General features: G+C 43.8%; 1 pseudogene; it reads right to left on the bottom strand.

The window, feature by feature from the left end:
* Positions 1-389: 389 nt before the first annotated feature.
* LOC146812795 (small ribosomal subunit protein uS11 pseudogene) lies at positions 390-861 on the bottom strand (annotated as a pseudogene).
* Between the last annotated feature and the right edge of the window lie 22,142 nt (positions 862-23,003).

Below are 23,003 nucleotides of genomic sequence, written 5' to 3'. Positions count from 1 at the left end.
CCAACGATAGGCGGTAGTCTTTGAAGCTGCTCTGTAAAGTCTTGGTTAGGTTTTTGTGCACACACTACATGAGTTCACAATGAAGGCCAATTTAAAGTAAGTGTAACATGGTATCTTCTTTTTTCCTCCCTTTCTGCTAAATTTCTCCTGGGAGAGGGTTCAGACGTGAAGGTTGGTCCATAGTCGTCCTGCTTCGACCTTGTTGGGTGGTGCATTGGGATTAGCAGCAGAAGACTTTTACATAGGTGGTCCTTCCATGTTGACTGATTGTGTCTCAAAGTGTATAGAAACACATTATTGCTCATTTACACAATGGTTCATAATGTTTACATCTCTTGTAGCTAGGCACTTTATAGTATATTCGCACAATGTTAATTAACAAACTAAATTTACAGACGACGACCACGGCGACAGCCCTTTCTGCAAGTGCGGTTGGAGGGAATTGGGATCACATCCTCGATATGACTGATCTTCATTCCAGATGGGTCAGGGCTCTTCGGGCTGACTGGTCACCTGGTCCTGGTGTCTTGGTCTTGTTTCCGCCTGTTGTGCGTAACTTAATATGAAGGGCGGTGATGCCAAGCTCCTTGCATAGCTGGGCTACATCCTGAGCAGCCAACATGGCGGCATATGGGGAGAATTCATCTCAGTCAGCCTTCACTTTCATTCCAACAGTCACACAACATATTGTTTCCTTCCAGACAGATCGGTGACATGGACAAAAGTGTCGTTGAAGGAAACAAATATATGGCACACTCCAAACATATTTTCACCCTCTGCAACTTGAAGTCGCAGGCTGATGACCTGCTCTTCTTTCTTTTCCTTGCCCTTACAAGGAGCCATTTTTCTGCTATTTCTCGCTGAATCGATAACCGATTGGCACAATGTTATATAATGCTTATCATTTAAACTGCATACTCTTGGGAATGTAACCATAATATGTTATTAGTTTTATGATTGCAGTGTGACCGAGATAAAAAATGTTTATATTTAGTATCAATGTTCTGGTATGGCATGTAACCATAGAAACATTCTTTTTGTACAGGTGTACAATGTTCGAAGAAACAGGAAATTGTTTTTAAATTGCAGTTCTGAAGATGCCCCTTTTGGAAAGTTGAAATCTTCTTACTTAACTATCCTGTGCCTCTGCCTGTCCCCAGAATACATGTCTAAGTCAGGGTTACATCTGGGCTTTGTGCATTCATTCTAGACAGTTACACACTAAGGGAGCTGAGGTGTGCCCTGCATAACCTTTTGGCCAATCACCAGTCTGATGGGCCTTCATGAGCCAGAGTGGTGGGAGGAGCTGATACTGGCACCTGAATAGGGCTGTGCCTGCCCCGACACTAAGAGCTGCATACCCTCCCTGTGGTGTGTCTGGAGCCAGGGCAAAGAAAGGGCAGGGTCTTATGCACTACAAAGACCTTTCTTTGAAGTCTACCTACTTCAAAGGCTAAAATGGGTATAAGTACTGGAGCTCTGGCACGATACACTCAGAACACTTCTGGATTGAGGACATTCTGCCAGGAAGAAGAGCTGTTTTGCCAGGAGGGACTGCTTGCTTTGTTGTGTTGGCCTGCTGTGTGCTGCATCTTGCCTGGAAGTAAGTGGACTGGACTTTTGTCTCTGCATTCTGCTTTCTAAGGTTCTCCAAGGGCTTTACTGAGCTTGCCTCCCGTTGCTGAAGTCTTGGGGACATCAAATTCTTCATCTGCATCTTGCTACCAGCTCCTGGGCTCCTCTGCAGTGACTCATGTCCTGCCAAGTGGTGACAAATCCAGTTCTGGGCCCTTAGAGGTGAATTTGGTGCTGCAGCCAAGAAACCGGCGCATCGACTACAAAGCGTCCGTTCCGAACTGGCACATCCGTGCAAATCTCACCACATCGCCGCTGCCTGCAATGAAGCGTACTCCCCGCTTGACGCAACGACCGTGACTTTCAATGCAACTTTGTGGCGCAGCGCTTCCAAAGAACCCCCTCTGCATGAGTCTCAAGCACTGCTTCACAAAAATATGTGATGCATTGCTCCAACTTTGAAGCAGCGACTGCGTCGACACCGTGGAATCAACATAGGGAGCATTCACCATTGGTGCATCATCGATACTGCGTCTCCTTCAGGAACTGAGGCTTGAATAAGCAACTAATGCATCACCTCCTCTGCGCAGGATATTGTCCTGAGCAGGAAAGCTCAAGGATCCTGGACCACTTTAAGGAACCAATGCATCACTTGCATCCACGATGCCTCACCACCTCGGCGTCGCACACCGTCTTTGATTTTTGATGCATCCAAGGTACTGTCGGGGGGTCTGCATGATTCCTGTATCTGGTCCACACTCCATCGTGGTCGGACTGAACTTTGGGATTCAAGCGTGACCAGATAGCCCCAGTTGGAGCTACAGACTTCTAAACACTCCATTTGTATTTATTCTTTACAAATTCATATCTTGAATTGTGTAAGTTGGATTTTTTTATTTTTTGGTCTTGTTTTACCCAACGAAATATGGGGTATTTTTCTAAACTAGTGTGGAGTACTTTTGTGGTGTTTTCACTGTGTTACTGTGTGTGCAAATACTTTACGCATTGCCTCTGGGGATAAGCCTAACTCCTCATGTGACCAAGGCGACTTGATCACTGAAACACAAATAAACATTGGATGAATTAACAAAGCAAGCCACTTTGGAGTGCGCATGATTTATTTTCGATGCCAGGAAAGGAGTACTTCTTGATTTGAATATGAAGCCCATGCTCATATGCGTACCACTGCTGCCAGGGTGAGGGGTCTCAGTGAGGACTATACATATATATATCATCACTAGGTAATTCTAGTCAAGACTATGTTCCCATAGGAAAATCATTTTTTGACTTGCCTATATCTTTGGCACCACATGACGAATCTTCATGAAATTTTCGGAAACAAGTACATTGGAGATTTTTTTTTTTGCATTGTGAGTTTTAGGGTGATCCATCAAGCAGGGGCTGAGAAAAAGGGGAGAGGGGTAAAAAAAGTGAGTTATACCATGTTAAGTCCAATAGGGATTTTGAGCATGACTACAGCCTGAGCCGCTGGACAGAATTATACCAAATTTGCTAGAAAGAGTGCTTTTTGTTATTTGGTGTAAATCCGTTAAGTAGTTTTGAAGTTATTGAAAGAAATCCAAATTTGGATATCTAGATGCACGGACCCTTTCCGAATGCCTAACCGGAGGTTTGCGGCCACCATTTCATGATGCAGGACGTGGTCCCAGTGGATTAGAGAAATAGATTAAAAAGTAGAGAAGGGTAGGGGTATTGTGACCCCCATTGATGCATTGTATGGGTTTCCGAGGGCTCCCTTATGAATTTTGAAACGGCCGCAATCGTTTTATTCCCATGTGGTTGGATCACGGATCTGTTGTGACACCCAGCATGCCCACCATGTAACTTCATGGCAGAGTCGTGAACCCTGCTGAAAAAATAAGCATTCGCTCACTCACTCGCATAGAAATACATGCACTCACAGACCCAAGCACATTGGCGCAGCTCATCACAGACCCACTCAGACAGTCACTCACCCACTCAGAGACTCAATCACCCGCTCACAGTCTCACTCAGAGACTCATGCACACACTCAAAGACCCACATAGAGTCACACACCCACTCACAGACCCACTCAGAGATGCAAGCAGCCACTCATAAACCCACTCAGACACTAATGCAACCACTCATAGACCCACACAGAGTCACACACCCACTCACAGATCTACTCAGACACTAACATACCCACGCACAGACTCACTCAATCACTCATGCACCCACTCACAGACCTACTCAGAGACTTATGCTCCCACTCACAGACATATATATTCACTAAAAAACACAAAGGTTACAGAGACGTTATAGTTAGGAAATAGAGTTGAAAAAACCTTAGAAATTCACTGAAAAAAAACAAAGGTTAGAGGGACATTATAGTTAGGCTCAGTTTTCCCTCTTACAAATTCAGTGAAATTCAGCAGTTGGAGTTACCTGAGTTAACAATAACTTACGCCCCCGCAATGCACTGCTTAGGAGCTCACATATTACAACATTCATGACGTAGTCCGTTACATCACTAATGACATTACTAATGACATCACAAATTACATCACTGATGACATCATCTATAAACCACTCACACACCCACTCACACCCCTATACACCCTCTCACACACTCACGCACACACCCACATACTCACATACACCTTCACAGACCCATACAGGTACTCACACAACTGCTCACTCATCCATAGAGCCACTCACACATCTACTGACTCACTCATATAGACACTCACAAAACCACTCACTCACCAATACAGTAGTCATACAACCTGTCATTCATCCATACAGTCAGCCACACACTCACCCATACACCTACTCACACACCCACTTATTCACCTATACAGCCACTCACACACCCACTCACTCACCCATACAGTCTCTCAACAGCCACTCACTCACCCATACAAGCACCCACACTCTCACTCACACACCCACACATGCACTAACATACCCATTTCCACCTTCATACAATCACTCACATATCTGCTCACTCGCCCATACTGCCATTCATACAAACACTCACTCTCCAATACAGCCACTCACATAACATCTCACTTAACCAAACAGCCACTCAAACACCCAGGCAGTCACCCACACAGCCACTTACACACCCAGTCATTCACTCATACACCCATTCAGACACCCACTCACTCACTCATAAAGTCACCCACTCACCCACCCATACAGCCACTCACACAGCCACTCACTCACTCACCAATACAGTCACTCACAAAGCCACTCTCTCACCCACCCAGCTACTGACACACCTACTTATACACCCATACAGCCACTCAGAAACCCACTCACACATGAATACATATAGTCACACAGCCACTCATGTAATATATGTCAGAAGTAGTCTCACTTCATAGCAGTACACCTAGAGCCAGATGTACAACCCTTTTTAGCGCTGTGAACAGAAAACCAGCCTATTTGCGACTGTTAAAATTGGTTGTGGTATGTACAGACCCTATTTTGAAAATTTGTAATCTATACCGACTCGCAGAATAGTGTTTGCGAGTCGCTAATAGGAAGGGGCGTGCCAAGGGCGTTCCTTCCTAATAGCAAGTCGCACAGGTATGTACAATTGTTTTGCAACCACAAATGCAGTCGCAAAACAATCACAATTACCACCTACTTCAAGTAGGTGGCAAGCAAGTCGCAAACAGGAAGGGGTCCCCAGGGCACCCCTTCCCCTTTGTGAATCTATGCAAAAATATTTTTTAAGAGCGGGCAGTGGTCCCACAGACCACTGCATACTCTTAAAAAATCAAACAGAAACATTTAATTTTTCTTATTTAAATGCATCTCGTTTTCTTTTAAGGAAAATGGGCTGTATTTAATAAAAAATGCTTTATTTAAAAAGCAAATTGAACAAATGAGGGACGGAATGCTGAACAATGCCAACATTCACCCCAGCCACAAAGATCTAAGTTTCATCCATCGTTCTTTTGCTCAGCACGCCACCCCAGCTTGGACGCAGCACGATGCAAATCAGTCTTGCCTCACGGGAACAGTCCAGCCCGAACTGCCAAGCCAGGTCCTCCCTGGGCCAAAAACAAGCATCCTGGTACCTGTTTCGGAGCATCACCCCTCATCAGCCTGGCTAGCTTGAATCCAGTGGTGCCGTGAGCACAGGATCCACGTGTGGGCATACCCTTCCCACTCAGGGCGACAAAAGCAAAAGGAACAAACGATGAACGGAATGCTGAACAATGCAAACATTCTCCCCCAGGTCACAAAGATCTGTGTTTAATTCATCGTTCTTTTGCTCACCACGCCAGCCCAGTTTGGACCCAGTCATATGCAAATCATTCTTGACCATGTGCCTCATGGGAACAGTCCTGCCCAAACTGCTAAGCCAGGTCTGCCCTTGACAGGACACAAGCATCCTGGGACCAGTTTTGGGGCATCACCCCTCATCAGCCAGGCTAGCTTGAATCCAGTGGTGCCGTGAGCACAGGACCCACGTCTGGGCATACCCTTCCCACTCAGGGCGACAAAAGCAAAAGCAACAAATGATAGACAGAATGCTGAACAATGCAAACATTCACCCCCAGTCACAAAAATTTGGGTTTACTCCATCATTCTTTTGCTCACCATGCCACCCCAGTATGGACCCAGCCATATGCAAATCAGTCTTGACGCTGTGCCTCATGGGAACAGTCCAGCCCGAACTGCCAAGCCAGGTCCTCCTTGGACCGGAAACAAGCATCTGGGACTGGTTTTGGGGCACCCCGGCAGGCCACCATCCTTTTGAACGCTGGCCATTCCCAATGGGTTGCACATTTTTATGGTTTAGGGATCTGTAGGGTATATGGCTATGGGCTGGATAGAGAAAAAAGGTGGTATGGGTATTTTTAGGGTTTAGGGGTGGGTAAGGGTTTAGGGTGGTAGGAGTGATTGAAACAAGCATGGTCAAAGCCAATAAATCCAGCTTCCGCTTTGGGACTATTGGCTTTACCAATGCTTATTTTCTTTTCTATAGTTTGTTACTTTTACTTTCTATAGAAGGCAACTTAAAGGGCAGCTTTGAAAGGAAAACCTATGCTAATGGTTAATGAAATAAATATACAAAACAGTGATGGATGCAATGCTTGAATCAATCTCAGCCACTTGTAATCCCTCGGTCTGCATCCCAGTCCATTGTTACTTTGCATAACTTCCCCCCTCAGTTTGGACCCAACCATATGCAAATCAGTCTTGACCCTGCTCCAATATGAACAGTTCAGCCAAAACACCCAAACCACCTGAACTCGAACACAAGCAACCTAGGACTAGTTGTGTTCTAGTTATGGGCTCATCATCTGGGTACAGCTTGGTACCAATGACATAGTGTGCACAGGATCCACGTCTGGTCATACCTGTCCCACTTATGGAGGATATAATAAGTATACAAAGCAGTGATAGGTGAACTGCTTGTATGAATCTCAGCCACTGGTAATCACTTGGGCTTCATCCCAATCCATCGTTATTTTGCACACTGTGCCACCTCAGTTTGGAGCCAGCCACATGTAGATCAGTCTTGACCCTGCTCCAATAGGAACAGTCCAGCTGGAACTGCCAAGCCAGGTACTCCTTGAACCCAAGCTATACCTGGCTGAAGAGCCCTAACTAGGGAGAAACCGGTCCTAGGTCACTTGTGTTCCGGTTCAGAGTGACTTGGCTTGGTCAGTTCAGGCTGGACTGTTCCCATGAGGGGTAGAGTCAAGACTGATTTTAATATTGCTGGGTCTAAACTGATGTGGCATATTGGGAAAAAAACGATGGATTGGGATGCAGCTCAAGTGATTGCCATGGGCACAGATTAATTCAAGCATTCCATACATAACCTAGTTCTTTTTGCATTTGCCACCCTAAGTGGGATGGGTAAGCCAAGACGATTGTCCCAGGCTCAATGTGCCACTGGAACCAAGATATACCTGGTTGAAGAGCCTTAACTAGGGCAACATCGGTCCTAGGTTGCTTGTGTTCTGGTTCAGGGAGGACCTGGCTTGGCAGTTCGGACTGGACTGATCCCATGAGAAGCAGAGTCAAAATTGATATGCATATAACTGGGTCTGAACCGGGATGACATGTGGGCAAAAAACAATGAATTGGGATGCAACCCGAGCATTTGTCAGTAGCGGAGAATAATTCAAGCATTCTATCCATCACCTTGTTTTTTTTGCAGTGGATAACAGAAGGCATTTTAAGATGTCTATCATTGCAAGCATGTATGTGTTCATGCAATAGAGTGTCAGCTTTGCAGTTACTGAGCAAACAACATTGTACTACCTGAGGAAGCTGAAATGTGTGTATGTATGGCAGTCACCAGTAGGTAGTTATAGTTAGGAGCATATTTCCATAGGAAAAGCATTTTTTGACTTGCCTATAACTTTGGCACCGTTTGACTAAACTTCGCGAAATTTTCCCCAAAAAGTGCACCGTTGATTCTAGTTGTACATGGAAAGGGGGGTGAAAAAGGGGGGTTAAAAAGAGTGAGTTTCCCATGTTAATCCCATAGGGATTTTATACGCAACTACAGCCCGAATCGCTGGACGGAATTACACGAAATTTGGCAGAAAGCTAGCTCCTGGTACAGAAAGAGTGCTTTTTGTTGTTTGGTGTAAATCTGTTCAGTAGTTTTTGAGATATTAACTGAAATCCAAATTTGGATATCGCAGGCCTCGGATCCACCTTAGATTCGCAAATTCACTCACCAACAGCAATGCCGTGATAGGCAGGCCGCAACATGAGAGCAAAGTTGTGGCCACCATTTTGTTCATCGGGACTCAGGCCCCAAAGGGCAAAATATACTCAAAAAGTGATAGAAGGGGTCAGTGTAGAGGTGCTCTGACCACATGGGACAAATGGAGGGGTCTGTAAGGGACCCCTCATGGACCAGAAATTGTCCAAAAACGTTTTTTTTCACATGATGTTCTGCGGATCCTCCATGGATCCTCCTGGATTCAGGTAGGTACGGGTGGATCCAGATCACATTTTTTTTAAAAGCACATTCACTCACAGATCCACTCACTCACATACCCACTTACACACCCACACAACCATTCACCAACCCACTCACACACCCATACAGCCACTCACACAGCCACTCAGACCCTCGAAACCACTCACACGTCCACGCAGCCACTCACACACCCAAAGAGCCACTCTCAAGTCCACACAGCCTATATGCGCACCACATGCACACTCACACACCCACCACATACTCACACAACCAATTATATATCCACACAACCACTCACACACCCACTCATGATTCCCTCTCACACACCTAGGTTGCAAGGACATTATAGTTAGGAAATAGCATTAAAAAAACTTGAAATTGACTGAAAAAAACAAAGGGTACAGGATGTTATGTTTATGAAATACAATTACATTCCTTAGAAATTCACTGAAAAAAAAAAGGTTACAGGAACGTTATAGTTATGTTCAGATTCTACACACACAAAACCATAGAAATTCAGCAGTTATAGTTATAGTTATCTCAAGTAACTATAACTTGTGCCCTAAGGTAACTATAACATACGCCCCCGCCATATTACGTAAGTCATGACATCTTCTATGACATCATTGACAATATCACTGCAATATTTGCAATGGAGTTATTGATGAGAAAACTGTGCATGGTGGGGGCCCAAGTTATAGTTACCTTAGAGCACGAGTTACAGTTACTTGAGATTCATAACTTTAACTGCTGAATTTCTATGTTTTTTTGTGTGTAAAATCTAAACCTAACTATAACGCCCTTGTAACCTTTGTTTTTTATAGTGAACATACCATATACCAAAAATATAAAACCCTCTACAAATGGTTTTATATATTTCTCCAAAACTAGTCCAAGATGGCAACCTGTACATGCAGGAGTCATGTCTAACAAAGACAGAGAAGGGACATAGCCCCATCTTAATCTGAAGTAAAAATATTTAGCTCTTTCTGAAATGCACTTTGACCTTGTTTTAAACAATAATGTCCACGCACAGTGTTGAATAGCTCCCCCATACCATGCAATTAATAACCATGGCACAGAGCCATAGCTCCTTGTTGAATATGTAGGATGAGCAAATCAATCAGAAAAAAATACTATAAAGTGAGGAAGTAAGCCTGAGATCAGAACATGGGAGAGAATAACCTGTAGAGACCCCTGGGCAATCCTCCAATGAGGTAAAGGTCAATAACACAATTAAAGTAGCAACTGCAGTCACATAGTTTAAATACTGTTTATTGGGACCATACATTCATGACATTCCGTACAAACATTAAAACTACCATTATTGCAGCACAGAAAAGACGTCTTATAATTAAATAAAGAAATTATGTTATTTTTTCTGGAACAAACTAAAGATAAATTAAAGGATGGATAATCCTCTCTGATTAAAAAAAAAAGGTAATTCACTTTCACAAAAAAACACAAGACACTATACTGATATTGTCCAATTCTGTTGCTTGCTTTGGCAAGAAAATGGCATATTCCCTATATTAATAAGAACATTTCAGAGGTAAAATGCAATTTCTTTGCCAATTCTGTGTGTCCGACAGATGCATAGTTTGAAAAAATAATTTGCCTCTTATGTGTACAGCTTTGTCTGTAGCATGTACATGCCTCCTATAATAAATCAAGTTTGGCAAACTATAATCTCATGAGAGTGTTTAAAGGACTTTAGAAAGGACACAAACAATCAGTGGTGGCTCTTCCGCTAAGGTGGAGGAGCGTCGCCCCACTGAGCAAAAAGAAAAAGAAAATGATAATAACTATTGTTATTATTATTTTATTTATCCTATATACTTCAGAGGCTCTCGGGCGGGGCTGGCGGAGTTGGGAGAGGAGTGGTTTTCACTCCTGAAGTGCGCACGACTGCATGGCCGGCCCTCTTGGGCAGGCCAAACAGTCCTGCGCACTTTGCATCTTCCCACCAGGCAGCCTTACACAGCCTGGTGAGGAACTTGCAAACCCTCCAGGTCCCCGTCCGAGCGCCGATGCACGTCACTCAGACCAACCTCAACACTGCATTGCACCATTGTGATTGGCTATGAAGAGGCTGGGAGAGCTGGTGCTTCCTGCTGCTGGCCAAGAGTGCAGGAACATGCCAGAGGGACGGAGGACAAAGAAAAGGCGGCGACCTTTTCTTGTAAGTGGGGATTTCTTTTTCTTTTTTTGTCTTTCCCCTCCCCCGCCCCGCTCCTCCACCTGGGTTCGGTAGCAGCCACTACTGTACAACAATGTACACACTCCACAGGATACAGGCTCACTATCTCTGGTGCTTATCAGCATACCTGCATCCATGACTTCATCCGATTGCAGACTAAGGAGTTAAAAAAGAGGCCTTTTCCATCTCTGCTCCCAGGATCTGGAACAACAACAACATCCTCTCATCCATCAGGAACGCCCACCCCAGCTCCTGTTTAAGAATGAGCTGAAGACGCACCTCTTTAAAGAACACTGCATCACAATGCATTGATTGGCCACAAACCAGCCACTTGTCCTATCATTCATTGACCCTGTACCGTGCTCCGATGACTTTTGGCTAAGTTTAGAGAATATTCACAATCATGCATACAAACAAGCCTGCAATAGTCTTCAGCAAGTGCACTTAAAGTCTCTACGCAGGGCTCGTAAAGCCTTTCACGGAGACGAGCACCAGGCTATACTTCTGGAACTGCACAGATATTTATCCTCTCCTCCAGTTCGCTTCCTGCTCTTTACGTTCCCCGATTCAGACTTTTACACTGCGGGGGTCGCTCCTTCTCTCACATTGCTGCCAGGGCCGGACTGGGAATAAAAACCGGCCCTGGCAAAGTGCTCGGCTGCATCCCCCCCGGCCTTGGGGGTGCCGCCGAGCTCTTTGCCAGGGCCGGTTTTCGGCCGATTTTGTTACAGGGACGATTTTGCAGCTATGCTGCAAAAACGGCCCTGTAACAAAAACGGCCCCCAGGGGCCCAAAACTGGCCCCCACCCGTGCGGCGCACCGGGGGATTGCCCGGTGCTCGCTACAGCCAGTCCGGCCCTGATTGCTGCCAAGACCTGACATAACTTACCCCTCCACCTCCGAACAGCACCATCCCTGGCGGACTTCAGAAAGAAACTCAAGACCTGGCTTTTCGATGAAGACATGGCCGCCTCAGCACCCAGATACCCCTAGGGGTGACAGAGCTTCGCTATACAAATACAGATTGATTGATTGATTGATTGATTGATGGGTGGTCAGGCTTTTGCTTTTCTCTTCCTCCAACTCTGGAACAGGCTTCCTCTGACTCTTTGACAACTGGTTGTCATAGCAGGTTACAGAAGGCTTTGATCAATTAATAATTGTCTCAGGTGGTTGTTTTGTGTTTTTCCGAAAGTTTATGGTCTCAGCTTCCCGGCGTACATGGCGCTTATCAGTACGTCACTCAATCACAGATGTCACTGGTGGGAGTCCCATCATGTGCCCTTAAGGTGCCCTCCCAAAATGCCACTTTTAGAGTTGATAATAATGGCAACAATTTCTACTTACGTAAAGCACTCCACAAGCTGAACTGTCTCTAGGAATGTGCTTCTGGTTGCACGCCATATTTAAGGGCATTAATTCACTTTAAAGCCTTCTCCTGCATTCCGCCTTTTCCAGAAGTCTGATCAGCACTTCTGAAGCCTCTCTCTACTAGGTCTCTAATTCGACTATCTTCTAGAAAGTCCATCTCTTCCATCCACTGTACAGGCAGTGCTCTAAGATTCAGGGCACACAAATCTCACAAGATAGCAATATTCATCCACTCCCTTGCAGCACACAGCCAGTCCCCAAATCCCCCCTTCTAGCGCCCTGACGATCTCCTTCTGGCACCCAAGCGCAAGTCTTGAATACGGAATAAACGTCATTGGAAGGGAACAGCCACCGGAGCAGTAATTATGTATAGTGTCAAGTCAGAGCGAAAGAAATATTTGAAGTCAAAGAGGGATCCAGTCATGATGCAATAGGGACACCTAGTGACCAGCGAGAGTACGGCACTTGCTGAGATGATGGAAGAAACAATGAAGCAAGCAGCGACACCTAGTGGCTAGTCATAGTATGTCAACAGCTGAAATACTATTGTGATCAGACAAATGTCGGTGGATTAGTGCCCCCACCTGTTCAGCTCCAGTATGACTTTAGTCTAGGCACTCGTGGGACACAGGTGAGCAGCAGTAACTTCCAAATATATAAATCTAGTATAGTAGTGACTGAGCTACTGCAAGTAGGAGACAGCTAATAATACCAGTGGCCCAGTGACAGTCAGTGACAAATCAGTTATGGCACTCGCGGGGCCAGGTACTGTTGCAACAGTGACACCTACTGGCATTGGCTGTGTATGCAGGGATGGTAAACCGGTATCATCAGTGGCACTTGTGGCCTCATTACGACTACCCTGGTGAACCCAATGTTGTTGAAACAGGGAGTTAACATCCTCAGTGAAAGGAGGGCTCGCGAGGTTTGGCTGACTGACTGGGGCCGAGGACAGCTGAGAAGGTGAAATGGACTAACTCGTGAGTGGGAGAGGAATGGGAGAGTAAGGTTAGGAAGGAGCTAATCAGTGGAGGAGGGCGCTTGCTGAGTAGACAGGGGCCTGCCCCCGCAGAGGGTTGTTAATGCATCAAAAGGATGTTAGATTTCACAAGCACTTCAAATTCTTTCGAGAAGTGTGAGAACTGGTCACTTAAAACATCGAAATTAATATTTCAGTTTACTTCAGCAGAACGAACCCCCGTTCTCAGATAAAGGTGGTGCAACCTGTGAAATTTCCAGACTTCGTGTTGACGGTGTCTGTGGGCAGTTAAATTCCGCAAAGGCCGATCATTTTCATTTTAATCGAATCCAGCAACGGCTTTGTGTGTTCTACAAGGTTACCTTTTGCAAAGGTTTTCAATGCTCAATGTTTGTAGAGTTTTCTCCCTGTATGGATTCTGAGGTATAGGTACACTGAGCACGTCTTTTGGAAGAACCATTTAGTTGGTGGTGAATAAGGAGGAACATCAAATAAATTGTCACAAAATTCAAATTTCACATTAAATTTGCAAAGTTTTAGATAGAACTTCAGGGAAATTGCAAAACAAAACCTGCAACATCAAACACCCCTAAAGATGAAGAGCCATATTTATCAAGTATTCATGCAACGCACCAAGCCACCTTGCTGCGTTGCGTTGCATAAAAGGGTGAGGGCAGAAGTGCCATTCCTGCTCTCCGACTGCGCTGGTGCACAAACTGCTGCCTAGCACCAACGCAGGGACCCTTGCACCATGGTGCAACGGTGCCTGCGGTGTAGGCAGGATTGTTTTTTTGCACGAAAGGGCACCTTCCTGCACAAAAACAATCCTCAGAGGCTTTTTCCTCTTTCTGTGTTTGCTGCAAAATGGCAGAATGCAGCACAAGTAGAAAGAGGAAAAACAAGGAGCAATAAACATATTTCTCGTTATACCTCCACCTGGAAGGTGTTTCATTTTGACACAATCCCAGGTCTTCCACTCATGGTAATTCTGGGACTGCGCCAAAATCCATCGGTGGACCCATAGGAACACCCACGCTTCACCAATGTAAAGCCTCCCTGGGGCAGAGTAACGCGAGGCAGTGACTTGCGCTGTCTTGTGTTATTTCCCATTTACTTCCCATTTACCAAGCCACACAAGGTGGCCTTGCGTGGCTTGGTAAATGTCATTCTAGGTTTTACTTCACCCTTGCACCAGCCGCTGCAGGTAAGAGCAGTGTGGCGGTGGGGCCAGGTGAGGGGGGATTTCGAGACACGACCATGAGGGAAAATTAATCATTTGATTTTCCCTCATGGTCGTCTCCCGAAATCCCCCCTCACCTGGCCCCACCGCCCCACCACTCTTACCTGCAGCAGCTTTTTTGCACCCCATTGTGTGGTGCTTAGGTGATGCACAGCCATGATAAATATGCCCCAATGCTATTTAGCGCTGTGCAGAAGTGGCATTTTCTTCCATTCCAACTTTTGTTAGATCAGGTAATTGACAGAAATCTCTATTTTAAGTTTTGCGAATCTTGCCACTTGCGAACGCAAAAAAGCTTCATGCATCTGGCTAGAAGTTCCTCTTTATATTTCACATGTTTTACTTACTCATGCATTCTCTAAGAGTGGTAGCAATGTCCAGCATATTGTCTTTATGTTTTACTCTTGTATGGTGCATACTTTGAACTGAGTTGCCTCCAGGTGTTTATGATGGGCCACGATTGATAACTCTGAAGGTGAGAATGAAGGCGGTGCAAGTTTCTCACAGTGTCTGCCAGTGGGTCATCAAGCAAGTTTCTCACAGTGTCCGCCAGTGGGTCATCAAGAATACATGATCATACAATTCTTGGCCTCTCTGTAGAGCGTGCATAGCAATGGTCACATTTTCCACTTACAGTCGTGATTCAGTGCAAATGTGTGTGAAGGAGGTACACAGTTGTCAAAATATTGACAAAGTGAAAGTACAAGAAAATAGTGTCTACAGTCCAGTGGGTGTGTTTTGTGTATGGGGTGGTGAAGGGAGGAGATGCAAAAGAAGTGCATTCGGGAAAGAATGAAAAGAAGATGCAAATAAAATCAAGAGGATTAGGCTTTGCGAATGTTTCATTTTTTTGCATTACTAGACCAATTTTTTAAAAAAATATTATGGACCTCAGTCTGAAACTATCTTGGCATTTAACAGATTCTAAAAATATCAGAAAACAATAATGAAGCAATTTATTTAGCAGTTGGTCGTTTAGGTAATGGAAAAGATGAGTCAATTTTTGTCAATGAGTCAGTAGTTGCCAAAATTACTGTTCATCAACGAGGATGGTGCAAATCTACTATAAAATCAGTGTAAATGAATTCATGTGGTCTGTTATGTATCTCAAGTGGTTGTAGAAGACCACATTTTTGCAGAGTTTAACTCTTGGCTGAGCACAGACTTTACAGAAAGACACATCGTTTTTAGTATTTTTTTCCATGTTTGCCTCTAATACTGATGTGAAATAATGTATTGAGTTATTCCTAGGCCTTGATGGTCAGAGGATGGAAATCATGACATAATTGTCAAATTAAATGATACATTTACTAAGTGGGAGCACATTCTTAGTTATCGATAAGAAGAAGACTAACCTGAGGCAGGAGCTCCTTTAGACAGAAACAAAGAATATCCATGACATTTTAAAATCACATACTTTATTTGGGTCAGGAAAGCTGGAGCAAGAGAAGCTGGAAATATTGAAGGAGATAATAAAAATTCTTGGTTTGTGGAGACATTTGTTCTGGATATTGACAGGAAAGACAATTGGAAGCAATAATGTGTGAACCAGGAATAAATAGTTGATTTAAAAGTCATTCTGCTAAAAGAAGACAGAGTACCTAGCTGGTCGACTCTTTATGAAAATCAACCTGCTGTAACGATTGTAGATTTCAGTGGTCCATTCTGATGAAGACTTGATCTGAGCACCAAGCGAGAACTGTCTCTATTCTTTAAGGGTTTCTTTCATGGCCAAAAGTTCCTTCTACGGAACAGAATAATTCAGCTTAAATTGGGTTAAATTGTGAGAATAAAATGCTAAAGGATGCTCTTCGTTTTCATTGTTACTTTGAATTTATACCACTCAGATGACTCAATCAAAAGCAGCAGCTTCCAAGAAAAAAGGTTTGGACATATCAGGTTGTTAAAGAATTCAAAGGTTTGACATTCCACAGAAGTCCATTTAAATCTTTCACCTTTCTTAACAAATCTTTAATGAACCTTCAATAGCAATTGACCATACCTAGAAAACTGAGTTTCCTCAATGACTATTGGACTCTTCCATTGAGTAATCATCCTCACTTTTTTTATATGCCTTGGCCAAATCTTCTAATTATAAAACATATCCAGGATATTCGATTGAATCCTGATCAAAAGCACATATCTCAGATTTAACCAGTAATTGATGTTCTTCCCGTATGTGAAGCTCATGGTCAGCATGATTCTTATAAAAATGAAAATATCATCTAAGTAGATGAATACAGTATGGAAATGAAGGTCAGAAAAAATAGAATCCATAAAATTTTTGAAAACCATGGAAGCATTACAAAAACCAGACGGCATACCTCGGTATTTAAGAATGCCCAAACGCTGACCTGAATGTCGTCTGTGCTCATCCTCGACTTAATGTGTGCTAGATGATAAGCTCCATATAGATCTATATTTGAGAAGATCTTAGCATCTTGTACTGCCTCTAAGATGTCAGACATAAAGAGAAGAGGATATCTGCCCTTGATAGTCACTTGATTCCTCTGAAATGTATGCAGGGGCAAAATTCTATGATGTTTTTCTTGGGAACAAAGAAGAGTGAGGTTACAATTGGAGATTTGGATTGAACACTCAAACGATATGTAGGATTTTTACTGAGATACGCTTGTAATGCTTTATGCTCTGTGGAAGACCAAGAATACATGTATTCAAAAGATAACACAGCATTAGGGATTACATATATCGAACAGTCTAAATCTCTGTGAGGTAGTAAAAGTGTATCTTTTTTTCTAAAAATATTTTAATATGAATATTTCATAGGAATTGAATGCAACTGAGCTACAATGTCTAGAAAACTCGAAGACTGAAGAATTACGTTTTTAATCAGTCAATGATGTATATCAAACTCTGACCCTCAGAACATGGTTTTGGCTGACCAATTTATATAAAGATTATGTTTTGAAAGCCACAATTCACCAAGGATTATTGGATATCTGCAAGCAGCAATTACTAAAGCAAATTCTATCCACTCCTGATGTTCCAAAATTATTAAACACGAGGGGGCAGATGTACAAGGAAGTGCCGCAGCGTGTCACCGCAAGCCTTTTGGCTGCGCCACGCTGCGGCACTTTCAAAGCACAGGAATGCAACATATCTACAATAATATGTCACATTCCTGTTTTCTGCCCTGGCGCACAAACAGCTGCCATGCGCCGGCACAGGCACCCTTGCAGGCACCCTTGCACCTTGGTGCAAGGATGCCTGCATCATGGGGAGATTGTTTTTGTGCAGGAAGGAGCACCTTCCTGCACAAAAACAATCACCGCAGGCATTTTCGTCTTTCAATGCGTGCTGTAGAATGCAGCACACATTGAAAGTGGAAAAAACAAGGAGAAATGAAAACATTTCTCCTCGTTGCGCCTCGCTACGCCACCCTTAGGGTGGCGTAGAATTCAGACGCATTTCCAGATTTACGATTCCTCGTAAATCTGGAAATGTGTCTTGTTCCATGGGTGTTGCGTGGGAACCCCCACAGCAACACCCCTATCACGCAATGTGCTGCGTGTAAAGGGGACATATTTACAAGGACAGGAAAAGCCACGCAGGGTGGAGCAAGAAAATACGCCTCCAGTATGTCATAAAAAGTGACGCACTGGTGGCGCAGGGGGATTGTAAATCTGCCCCATGGCTGGAGTCTATTCACTTACTAAAAGTAAAGAAACTGATGTTCTGTCAAGTACTTTAACAAGGTGTGGAGTGTTCTTGGAAATCAAAGGTACTGTGTTTCTGAGCCCAATTTATATCTGATATGGGACAGATGGGCCACAATCATTTTAAAATGGGTGTATAAATTGATTGAGCCAAGCATTTTAGAGACTTTTAGAGAATCCTAAATAATAATACAGTCAGTATAAACTAGAACCTGATAAATTTGCTTCTAGAGTTTTTAATTCAAACCACTTGTCTCTTTCTCCTTCTCTGTGTGTGAGTGTTTTGGTTTTTCCTGCATTCTTTTTGGAAATGTTGGAGATTGTTCTATGAGCTGTCCTTTGATGCCACAATACAGGCACAAACCTAACTTTCAGCAATGGAATTTTTCATTCTATGATAAAGGTCCCAGATTCAGGCTTAATTTTATGGGTTCATCTTCAGGTTCACTGGTCTTGGATGTTGAAGGAACTCTCAGTGGATTCAGTAAGGAAGGTTTAAACAAAGACTATGATTTTGTCTGCCCTTACATACTTTTATTTAACTATCTATCTGGAACACAATATATACTAGGGGTCTATTCAAAACCTGCATTTTGCACTACATTTAATAGTACTACAATAGTACTACTAAAAGTAATACAAAATGCTATTCACAAACCTATGATTGGAAATCTCCACCTCTCCTTTCTTTTCTACGGGGAGATCCTCACACATGTAAGTTTACTACTTGGTAGTAAATGTTGGAGAGACCAGAGTCAGTGGTTAAAAAATAGGTGGGATTTAGGGAAGAATAAGGTAGTGGGGTGAAGGTAGTGCTAGGGAGGAGTCTGAGGAGGAACATGCACCCAACCACAAAAGAGTAAACCCACTGCTATTCACAAACTGCCCTGATAAAGTTACTGCAGCAAAAAAGGGACCTGAAACAGCAGTAAATTACTCCAGCTCATAGCTGAAGTAAGTTCAGCGCCACACATGGCCAACCACTGGTACTGAAACACCCTCCGATAGAAAATAATGGAGATTGAGACTTAAAATAAAACCCAATAGGAAAAACGGTAAATTAAATTATTTTGAATGATTGAAAATATAAATAAATATAATGGTAAAAAATCTAAAAATAATGCATATTGTAACAACCTATTTGTATTTAATAATCAAGGATGATTTAAATCGTATTAAAGTATAATTAAATTACTTTTAATTAATTCTATACATAACATGTGTAAGAAATTGGGTTCTTGTTTGAGGTGGCTGGAAGCCCCACTCAGGCAACAACAAGAGTCCCTGCCAGGATGAACCACAGAAGTCACTAAATTAACCTCTGCTTAACCCTCTGGTAGCGTGGCACAAAGCAGTCAGGCTTAAATAAGAGGTAAGTCAAGTACTTGTGCAGCACACAAACACTAACAAAGTGAAAACACAACACAAAAAAAATCACAAACACTTTAGAAAAATTTAGTACATTTTAATAAATAAAATGATTCCAGAATGGCAAAAACCCAATCGCTAGACCCAGAGACATGCAATTTTTCCTAAATAGAGCACGTAAAAACGCAAAGCGGCACTCATGGTCATCTAGTCGTGCTAGACTGGGGAAAAGTAACAGGTTCAGGCTGCCCACAATGGAGCACACATTGGATATAGGGATCAGGTAAGTTCCGTTGAAAGAGTTACCTACATAAAGTCCAGCGCAAAGAGTTCAGTTCACAGTGGCGGAAGCCGCAAGGAGCAGGGAGAGTGTCGCAGATGGTCATTGCTGTAGTGTCACACACCAGCCCTAGTTATTAGCTAGTGATGGGAACTAGAGGCACAGGGCATAGGGACTAGCATGATACAACATGTAAACACAAATGGGGCTGTCCCTAATTGGGATTCCTACAGGATTTTTTGAGATGTGCGTCCACTGGGGGCATCTCACAAAAAGTGAAGGACTGGCCTCACACACCACCTGGTGTCATGCTTCAACATAGGCAGTCCTCGCCCTCCAAAAACTTCGTTTGATGGAGGGCGGGCATACACCTGGAGACAGCGATGCACTTCAATAACTAAGTGGTTGCCCGTGAATTAGTGAAAAAGTGATTTAAAAACCATTGCAGTTGTTAACAAACTAATTTAATTAAAGGTACAACTGCATGGTATTAAAAGAAGTGAGCAGTGATTTGGGAACCAATTATCCCTTCACCGTGCTAGGTATGGTCAACATGTTTCTGCTTTAGGGTCCCCGGAGGGTACGTAGCATTCGTCAGGACCAAGGGGTTGTTGAAGGGCTCCGCCTTTTACCTATAGCATAAAGGATCAACCACTAAAAGACCGGGGGTTGTAGGGATCAAACACCCCGCTGGTATAGTACTCGCGAATAACCTGTAGGAAAAAGAGAAAGAAAACAAGAAACACATACCCCGATTGTATCCCGATTGTAATGTTGCATTACATACATCACCACACTTAAGGAGCATGTGTTAACACTTATAAAAAGAGAAAAACATGTCTCTCGCCGCTTACCCTAGAACACTATCCTATTTACTCCATGGGAGGTCGAGGGTGGAAGAGCCTACTGTGACATTCTGTAAAAAGAGACATAGGGTCATGCTGCTTCTCTTTCCCCTTCATGGACCTGTTCCATCAAAACCAGGCCATGACCCTATGTCTCTTTTTGCCCGCTGGACTATTATAACTGTGGTCAAACTCCCGCCAAGGGGAGGTGACATTGGCAAACTTCTAAACAAAGAAGAACTCAAATGGATCTTGAAAACCAACAGTTTACATACAGGGTTGAATCGCCTTGAGGACTGGACCAGTCTTATCAAGGACTGAACTTGGTCTGCCCCCTCGCAGACTTTTTCATGTAATTCTGTTTCATAGGTTTTTTTAGTCTACAATTTTGTTGAAAGGGTTTTTAGCCATTATTACTTTGTCACAGAATTATGTCACCCATTCTTCTTTTCTGTCCTCCCACCCGGCTTCACCCTTTCTTCATCGCACTCAATTCAAGTCTTCCTACACTCACTCTATGGAACTCACCCCACTCCAATATGGCCACCGTTTCCATCTTCCAGGCCCTTTTCACTTTCTGATAAACTTCCATCACATGACTCTACCGACCTATCAGGGCACTTCTCTCACTACTTGAAGCAGAGCCTTAGTTACCTTTCCCTCCGCTATCCTGTATGCTGACGCCCTGAGCAGCACGGCGCATTCATCGACTATTGGTAAGCACGCCTCCACAGCGCTCTTTTAGCTCCTCAATTCCCAGTTGCTGTCAGCCGAATTGACCCCCTGTCAATTCCTTCCAGGTCATTACGCCATCCGAGCACACGCCTGTGGCTCCACTCTCCTGGGAATCCTTCCAATTTCTTTACTTGAGGTGAGTCCCTGTCCTGTGCATCCGCTCCACTACATGACCTCTCTCCGGTACAAACTAACACCCCCATTGCTTTCAGGCCATCGCGCTGCCATCGCAATGTCGTATTACATGCAGCCCCTTCTGAGGTGCTCCCTGAGGTGCCCCTTGATCATCGACCTGCCAGTACCGCATATCTGCGACGACCGGTAAGCATCATCGCACACACTTTTTTCCTCGCACTCCTCACTGCCGCTAATTCTGGGTACTCCCCCACTCACGTAGGAGCCCCTTCCGACCCCGGACGTTCCCCCATCCGGTGTAGTCACACCCACAGTCTCGTGGCAGGCCCTTCAGACTCCCCTAAGTAAGGATCTTTCTGTGCCTATCTTCTTTCATCCTCTACCACGTCAACCACGTCCGCTGCGCACGGCGGTTATCTCTGAGCCCCTATCCCGTTGCTGCTACATTCCCTTGTCTGCCAAGTCCGGCGGTCATCCTAGAGTTCCTACCTTTTCACTACGGCATCCTCTTGACCTTTTTAAATCACGCAGTCACTGCGCCGTGTTTTTATGCTTAAATATGGTCTAATACCAGCAACAGAACCTTTCTCCTCACTCACTGCGATGTTCTTGATCAATTTCTCTCTTTTTCTCCTCCACGTATCCACTGCGCCGCAATTTTCTTATTTATTAAAATGCTAGTTTACTACCATAATAGCTCATACTGCTGAATGTATTGATACCTTATCGACATGACACTCCAAGACTTATTATCTCACTCAGTCACTTACTCCTTCTCACTGCACCATGTGATTCATTATTACCACTGTTTTTTACCAATGCGTCTTGATAATTCTTTGACGCTAAAAATCTTTTTGTTCAGACTAGCTTGTGTTCTCTCAAGGCTGTATACCAATGATATACACCCCCCTAATTTTCTCTTTATGTCTTCTTCCTCCCTTCTCTTGACCTATGCCTAATTTACAGTTATCTTAGGCACTTATATACAGCCATGCTAATATAATGTCCTGAAGATGATCCACGCATTGCTCACTTGGATCGAAACGTCGTTGACACCTTAAAACGCCTCATGCACTAAATGTGATGTCATTATTAACTGTGTGGAGACGTTGCTTGCGATTTGTTTCTTAAAATTCATACTACTTGTCAAAACAAACTGTAAGCGTTGCCTGAGCCTCGCTTAAATATTCTCCCTATTTTATGTTTGTATGTTTGTGTAGTAGGATGCAGGCTTGTGTCCCACTTTTCAGTATTTGTGTTTGTTTTTATCCAAAAAACTTGCTGATAAATTAAATATTGAACCTCTGTCCGACTGGATAAGTTAACCAATACAGCACTGATTGGATCTGTATTCATTTTTTACTTCCTATCCCTACCTCCCTAGGAACCATTGTAGCACAAAATAATTGCCCTATGGGCCAGTCTAACCCTCCATCCATGCTTAAAACATGGGGCTGTGCTGTAACCCCACATAAACACAAACAAAAGGTGACAGAGGCAAGATCTCCAACATAAAACATGGGGCTGCGCTGTAACCCCGCATAAACACAAACAAAAGGTGACAGCGGCAAGATTTCCAGCATAAAACACGGAGCTGCCCTTTAGCCCTCCAGAAGCACAAATAGAAGGTGGTAGCAGGAGCATCTCCA

This window comes from Triturus cristatus, chromosome 7 (assembly GCF_964204655.1).
Source record: "Triturus cristatus chromosome 7, aTriCri1.1, whole genome shotgun sequence".
Lineage (NCBI taxonomy): Eukaryota > Metazoa > Chordata > Amphibia > Caudata > Salamandridae > Triturus > Triturus cristatus.
The sequence above is the reverse complement of the archived record's forward strand: the minus strand, read 5'-3'. Positions and strand labels throughout refer to the sequence as shown.